The sequence below is a fragment of the Lissotriton helveticus genome, assembly GCF_964261635.1.
Source record: "Lissotriton helveticus chromosome 1_1 unlocalized genomic scaffold, aLisHel1.1 SUPER_1_unloc_5, whole genome shotgun sequence".
Classification (NCBI taxonomy): Eukaryota; Metazoa; Chordata; class Amphibia; order Caudata; family Salamandridae; genus Lissotriton; species Lissotriton helveticus.
The window spans coordinates 624,726-633,342 of record NW_027611692.1 but is presented as its reverse complement, the minus strand read 5'-3'; positions in this window follow the sequence as shown (position 1 = coordinate 633,342).

Sequence of the window (8,617 nt, the reverse complement as noted above, 5' to 3'; positions counted from 1 at the left end):
CGCTATCCAACGCTTTACCTACTGTTGCACCCACTGGAGTGGGAATAGTAAATTTTACCCCTACGCTATCCAACGCTTTTGCTACTTTTGAACTCACTAGAGTTGTTACAATAAATTTGAACCATTTTGCTATGTTACGGTAAAAATATTATATATGTTTAATAATATGTTTATATATATATATATATATATATATATATATATATATATATGTATTATTTTTGTTATATATTTTTTTAATTTACATTAATTATTTATTAATATTACATTTATTTAATAATTTTAACTAAGTTTATATTAAATATATTTATTATTATATTAGTTTTAACTTAATTTAAAGACATTTTAAAAAACGATATTTTGACAGTCTATATTTTTGTAACTCGATATTTTTGAGTCAATATTTTAGTACTTACCTGTTTGAAGATAGGCAGTCGATATTTTGTCCCTCGATATTTTATCCTCGATATTATTGTATCTCGATATTTTTGTGGTCGATATAATGTCAGTGACCCGTGTGGGTTGTGTGCATGTGTCTAGGAAATTCTTTATTAGCATGATGCTCTCCTCCTGTGGGATGTTTGTGTACAATGTATTGATAGCCAATGTAGCAAGCCCAACTGTGTTGATGCTGAAGGGCATACCTTCAACCAGGTTTCTCATAAACGTGCTGTCTCTCACATAGGGTTCTTATATATGTACAAAGTCTTTGAGAAAGAAATATATGTATTGGACAATTGGTTTGAGAGCTGACCCACAGCCTGATAGTATTGGGCAACCTGCTGGATTGGTGACACTTTTATGTATTTTGGGATAGGTGTATAAGACTGGGGTCTGTGGTGTCTCAAAGCTGAGGTATTCAAATTCTTTCTTTGTTAAGAATCCCTGTTCTTTGCCCTCAGTGGTCACTTTTAAAATTTCATTGTTAATAGTTGAGAGGGGATTTAATGTAAATTTCCTGAAAAGTTTGGGGTCTGCAATCTGTTTGTTAACCCCTTCGACGCGCATGACAAGGTCAGCTCGTCATGGGCGTTACCTGCGCTATGCGCACGACGAGCTGACCTTGTCACATAACGCGCAATTTTCAAAATCGTAGCACGCAGCGGGAAAACCGCTAGCGCGCATGCGGTTAATATCAGTGTCATACTCTGCACGATCTTGGATAACAATCCCACCCTCTTTATCTGCTGGTTTTAGGATTATTTAAGGATGGTTTTTTAGATTTTTTAGTGCGTCCAACTTCAGCAGGGAGCCAGACAGGGGGACCCACAAGGCCCTCAGAAACCGTTGCCTCCACAGGAGAAGCAGTCTTCTGACAGTCCCAGGCACTTTATCCTCGTTGCAATGGATTCCTAAGGCAGTGGTTCTGATGCCAAGGATACAGCATGCTGAAAATGTTCAAGGGGGGTGTGGATACGATGTGGTAGAAGGAGGTCTTCTTGCAGCTGCTCCCTGGTCTGCAGGTTTGGTGAGGTGATCCTGGCTACACGAGTCAATGTCCATTGAGGTCTTCATGGGCCTGGTAGAAGTCCAGTGCCATGAACTGCCAGCTGTTCTGTGTCACTGCCACAGCCAAATCCTTCCCTGGTCTGTAGCTTCTCCGGCAACCTTCCCAGGTCCAGCAGACTCAGATGCATCTTCTGACAGCCAGGTTCTGATCCTTGGTCCTGCACAGCGATGAGGAGCTGCGATCAGGGCTCTCACTCGCCTTTAGCAGACTTCTTTAACTGTTGTGTCACTATGGTGTGAACAGGAGGTCTGCCAGCTGCTCCTTCGAGACTCTTGCCTTGTCTGGGTTCGGAAAACAACTTCTCCACTAGCAGGACACAACAGGTTGCCTTAGGGTGCACCATTCTATCTACTCCCAATAAGGTAGAACACTTTTCTTGGCACCCAGAACACCTTACCCCAACTCAGAGGTGTGGTTACCAAGGGAGCTACATTCCCCTGAAACACTGGTTTGGCAACTGGTTCCCCCTTTCCTGTCCCTGGTGCAAGCTTGTCTATCCAGACAATACAGCAGCCCCTCTCCCAAGTTGTTTCCATTTGCTCTTCAAAGGTGGTTTATGCCTTGAAGCTTGCCTTTAGGGCCAACATCCGTGCGACTTCCTACAGGAAGGAGAACACCTCCTTCCTGTGAAGGCCCGATTGTATCCTTTCCTGGGAGTCATTAACACGTCTCCCCTGGAAAACAGAAAGCTGACTCAATGACAAACCTTCAAGTGCAACTGTTAAGGGCACAGGGAATTAAAAGCAACACAGTGGGTTCAAGAGCTCCCATACTCTCACTCTAGCAATGATATCTCTTGCTCTGGGTGTGGCATTGTATCTCTCAGCAATTTTAATATCCAGTGACTTTTAGATATGTATTCACACCTAATCACTCTTTAAATGCTTCCCACAGCATAGCCACCAGAGCCCTGGTTCAACATGTAGTAGAATAAAAATCACTTAGCGAATTTCTGTTAAAAGACTGGGTCTGACAGCTCTGATGATCACAGCTGCTACATTCTATGTTTCCCCAGATAGCTGGTGATGGTCAAAGCCATCAGAACTGGAGAATGATCGGACAGATTCCTAGGTAAATGTGTTATCATTTCAACCCAGCCCAGCCCATCTCATCTAAAGATCATAACTAGAAATCTATCCTGGAAGATATTCCATTTACTATTGAATGTATACACTTTAGAATTAGGGCATTGCACACGGTACAAGTCTAGCAGTTTGCACTGATGCATAATATCCCATGGCATAGATCTTCCTGCACTTCGGTGTGTCAGCTGAACCTGCTGCCGGTGTTATCCAAATTAGCTTCCACCATTAAAGTATTTTCCACATATTACAAAGTGAGGGGGGAAGTCTCCACAAGTCAGTTTCTAACTTTAGTGAAAAAAATAAAAAGCAAGCAGAATCATCGAAGTTTGGCCCGTATGTAATGATCAATGTAATATGTACCAAACCCAACAACCACACTGGGCTGAGGGTTTCCTTCTTGAAGACGTCAGCGACCTAAGTGGGGTGACACTGTCTAAGGCGGAGGTGACCCAGCGATTAAAGCTGGATACATTACTGTCGGAATCACCCGTCAGTTGGGGGAGAGCATCTTGGAGTGCTGCTCCCACAGTTTCTGGGGTGACCCCCCTCCAGTTTCTATTCCTGTCAGAAATCGACCAGGAGTTAGATTAGACTAATTGCATTCAATCCAGAAATGGTCTGTCCAAGTGAGGGGTACCAGTGCCTCTACTTTAAGGTTAGGATTGTTGGAAAAAATTAGGTCGAGCATATGGCCCGCCATGTGAGTAGGGGCGGTCACCCATTGCGTGAGATTTAATCCATCTACAGTTTCTACCAGCAATGATACCTGGGAACATTTCTCATCATCCACATGGACGTTGAAGTAGCCTTCCACAGTTAGATTGGCGTACTTCAGAGACAGTTGAGCGACGATGTCGCAGAGCATTAACAGGTGGCAAGATGGCTGTCTGGAGGTCTATATACCAACATCCCAGCCACCGAGGAGGGTGTGATTCTGACACCGGTCAGAGCCTCAATGTACCCAATGTCCTCTGCGTGTTTGGGTAACGATCTACAGTTGATCAAACAGGCCTTGAGATTAATGCTATTGGCCAAGGGGGGCACCAGAGGGAGCTTTGACACGGTCATACTGCCACTAACCATTCCTCCGCTCTCTCCTCCACTAACCACCAGCTTAAAGAGGCATGTGCTGCAGCAATACTCGGAGGCTTCTGTCCTCAGGTCTATCTTGGCCTTACCTGGACAAGCCGCTTTGTCCATGTTTAGAAGCTGATCTCTAGGCCAGGCAATACGGGTCAAGGTTGAAAATCGGGAAACATGGCTGGCGCTGGCCATGGACGGGCGCAGACAGGCTTGCTTTTGGCGCGTCTGCATCGCGTCCGTGTTGCGGCTCCCAATAGGGGGTCGGGTCGGTCGGTCAACAACCAGACCGTGACCCTCAAAATGGCACCCAACAATGTCCCCACAGGGATGAGGGAAGTGAGGTGATGGTCCGAAGGAGTGTGGGGAGGCTGTTCCAGGTCTTTGCTGCAATGTTGGAGAAGGCGGGTCCTTCTGCTTCGGTAGATGCAGGGGGTATGGGTAAGTGAAAGGGAGGCAGAGCGTAGTCTTCGACGGTTGGTGGAAGTTCAGGCAGTGGTTAATGTATATGGGTCCTTGGTTGTGTAGAGCCTTGTTGTTGTGCAGAATTTTATATAGCGCGAACTAGACCCGAACCGAATCAGGTATCAGATCGCTTTACATATTTTTCCAGTTACGTTACATTTTTACGTTTTCCAGTTACTTTCATTTTAGGCACGGGGAGATTAAGTGATTTGCCCAGAATCACAGGAGGTTTTGGCGTCGTTACCGAGACTCGAACCCATATCCCCAGGTCCGAGGTCGAGCGCCCTAGCCGTTAGGCTACCGTGGGTCTGCAGCTTGAATTTTCATCTCTTCTGTATAGGGAACCAGTGGAGTTGCCTGAGATGGTCTGTGATGTGGGTTTGTCGGGAAAGGCAGAGGATGAGTCTGGCTGTGGCATTTGGTATGGTTTGAAGTCTCTGTAGGAGATGTGTGACAATTCCTACGTGGAGGGTGTTGCTGTAGTCCAATCGGCAGGTGATGAGGGCCTGTATCACGGTACATCTCACTTGACAAAGTAGCCTCTTGAACATCTTCTGAGTATTCACACAGTGTGGAAGCAGGCAGAGGAGGCGGCGTTGATCTGTGATCTCATCGTGAGGTTGTTGTCGATGATGATTCCAAGGTTTCTGGCGTGGTTGGAAGGAGTGGGTGCGGGTCCTAGGTCTGATGGCCACCAGGAGTCATTTAATGTGTTGCAGCTGTTGCCAAAGATCGGTACTTCTGTCTTGTCTGTGTTTAGCTGCAGGCAATTATTCGTCATCCAGTCAGCGATGTTTGTCATACATCTGTGGAAGTTGGCTCTGGTGGTGGTGGGACATCGGTGAGTGAGAGGATCAGTTGGGTGCCGTCTGCTTAGGAAATTATTTTGAGACTGTGGGATCTGACGATGTTGACCAGCGGGGTCAAATATGTGTTGAAGGGCTGTGTGATGAGCCCTGGGGATACCGCAGGTGATCTCCTTGGGTTCAGAGGTGAAAGGTGGGTTCTATGGGTTCTTCCAGTGAGGAAGGTGTTCCTTCTGAGCATGTCTCCTTGGATATCGATGTGGTGGAATCTTTCGATAAGTGTGTGGTGGGATATGGTGTCAAAGGCTGCTGAGCAGTCAAGGAGGATCAAAGCTGCCGCTTCTCCTTGCTTGAGGAGGGTTTGGATGACATCAGTCGCTGCTATCAGGACGGTTTCGTAGCTGCGATTGCTGTGTAAGCCGGATAAGGAGGTGTGGAGTAGCTGGTTCTGCTCCAGGTGACTCCTGAGTTGATTGTTGATTATCTTTCCCAGTACCTTCCCTGGGAATGGGAGCAGGCAGATTGGCCAGTACATTTTGAGTTCTCTTGGGTCGGCAGAGGGATGTTTGAGGCTTTCTCTTGTGTTTTTATAAGTGTAAAAGAGGCAGGCACTCAACCAATGTGAGAGTTAGAAAAGGTCTCCCCTGCCCACAATTTACCAGCTACTAATCCTCGAATAACCACTCACAGTGTCAAGACAAGTTATATCTCTCTTTGATATGCAAGAAGGACAGTATTGTAGCACTGCTGTTATAGCTAACACTACGGAGCATCACTTGAGTCTGGGCATCAATGTGATAGATGCCAGTTTAGCCACCCTGAGACTAGACTGTAAAACTCTGCTAAGGTTACTCATACAATGTGGGTAGGTGTTTGTTGGGAGGGCTGTGTGAAAGACTATTACTAGAACACAGGGTTTTAATGGTAGAAATACTTCTGATCAAATAGTTTTGATTTGACAGAAAAGCTTAGTAGGAAGAGCGGGGTTCCGAAATTGCAGACACAACACATATGACTGGGGAAAGCTCTGGATGTAGGGCTAGGCTGCTCGCCTGTAATGTAAGAGGGGTGAATGAACACCACAAGGCCCAACTGGTGACTGCATGCCTTCATTGGGCATAAGGTGGGTGTCATCTATTAGTTCCGGAGATGCATGCTGGTTATGTGGGGGTTAATCATTTCACCAAAATCTGGAGCTCATGCCTCCATTTCTTTTCCTCGGCTGCCTCAGAAATGTACGTACAAGTAGAATCCAAAAATGTCAGGTACCACCCACAATTCCTTGAGATAATGAGGGTTACAATAATTAGAGAAGGTCCTTAACCACTTCCATGCTCATGACAAGGTCAGCTCGTCATGCAGTACACTGGTCGTGTGCTTATGACGAGCTGACCTTGTCATGAACAATGGGAATCCAAGATTATCAGCACCCAGCGGGAATTGCCTTAGCACCAATGTGGTTAAAAGTACTGATCTCCTTTTTTTTAAATGTGATGTTTTTTCAGATTACACTGCGTCATTGCCCTGATGATAATCCCTTGACTCAGACAGAGATTTGAAACGCGTTGGCACCGTTCCACAGACAATCCATGAGGGAATTTGATTAAACATTGCCCATAAGTCACGAAAGGGATACTCAAGAAAGTTTTCACCCCCGTTGACTTTAAGCTTTATCCCCTTGGGCAGCAACTCTCCCTAGAAAAAGATTTTTTTTAAAGAATCTTGTTAAGAGAGTTCTGTGAGATTATTCCTCAGTAAATTCTAAGACTCCGGTAATACATTCATTAACTTAGGCGACTTTACTTGCACTGTTTTGAATGCTTATAATTTTATTGATTGTTCACTTATTCATTCATTAGCTTAGGTGACTTTATTTGCACTGTTTTGAATGTTTATATTCTTATTGCGTGTATGGTTATTGTTCAAGAACTATGTAAAAAGCAAAATGCATAACTCTATGTACAGGCGTGCATGATAATAATGATGCAAAGATTTCAAATGTTAAAATTTTTGCAAAGTAATTAAGCCAGAACTAAGATTATTTGTGTATATTGGTTCCAATGCCTGCTTGAATAAACAGCAGATCACTACAAAACAAGTTAGCCGGATTCCTTTTTTTCTAAAAATATTCACATCCTATCTCGCCACACTAGGACGTAACACCTTTTTGACCAATACTTTCTAAAAGAGGCATTTCCAAACACACAATTTAAAAACCATCTCTAGTTAAAGATGTCTTATTAAATTCTGATTTCAGAGAGCCTAAACTTTATTTTTCTATCTTATCCCTATGGGGAGATATGCTTGTAAAATGTTACAACCACACCGGCCCTCTTCATCACATAACGTGTCCACAGGCCTAAACCATAAGCCTTGTTAAACCAATATAACCACTTCCGTAGCGACTGAGGAAGCATTCCTCATTCTGCCCTATGGGCCAAGATAGCCTTTCAATAGTGATAAATGAAATTGGCATCTTTTCACTATCAGGACATGTTACACACATCAGTACATGTCCTATCTTTCACTTACACTGCACCCTGCCCAGGGGGGTACCTTGGGCCTACCATAAAAGTGTCCTATATGCAAGAAAAAGGAAGGTTAGGGCCTGGCAAGTGGGTGCACTTACCAAGTTGACATGTCAGTTAGCAAACTGCGCACAGACCCTACAGTGGCAGGCCCGAGACATCCTTTTAGGGCTACTCATGTGGGTGGCACAATCAGTGCTGCAGGCCCACTAGTAGTGTTTGATTTACCAGCCCCGGCGCACCCAGTGCACTTGACCAGTAAATCAAAATATGCCAATCGGGGAGAACCAACCATAATAACAATTTACACAGAGAACACATGCACTTTAGCACTGATTAGCAGTGGTAAAGTGCTCCGAGTCCTAAAACAAACGACAACAGGCCGGGAAAAAATAGGAGGAAGAAGCAAAAAGTTTTGGGATTACCCTGCAAAAAGGACCACGTCCAACAGTCCTCAATACCTGGGTGTTTGAATAAGCCTACAGGACCTGAGAGCACCTGGATACCCTTTTGGGCGATTAGCCATGCTTTATAAATCCTGCTCGATTGAAGCCTTGATCACCATTAAATTAACAGTTAGCCTTTCATAAACAAGTAAAGCGAATCAGACACTTTTTGTATAACCTCTATCCAAGTATCAATGTCATCAGGATGGTGAAACACTGACCTATCAATTGTCCCTTCTGTCCATTCAATGACTGAGGATATATTTTTGTATACTTCCCACTGTGGCTCTTCGGTCACCAAATGGGCCCATACAGTTTAGTAGTATTATGTTTTTTATCAATGTTACTTGGTGGGAGCCCAGTTGGAGAAGAGCGTGGCACAGCACTGTTGAATTTGTCATGACAGTTTATTATAGTAGACTCTGGACCAGGAAAAGGGCTTTGTCAAGATGCTTAGTGACCATGACTCAGCTTTGTAAACAGGACACATCATTGGATGTGTCATGCCGTCACCACAACCAACAGTGACATCGCAGACCACCTCAATCTAAGTATGCGGGCATAAAATTGATAAAATTGAAACAATGTCTCTTGCGTTTTGTTGCTGGTTTAAAATTTGCATTGTGCTTATATATGTAACCAAAAGAAGCACAAATGATAGACAAAATTTGGAATAAATCAAACATTCACCCCCAAT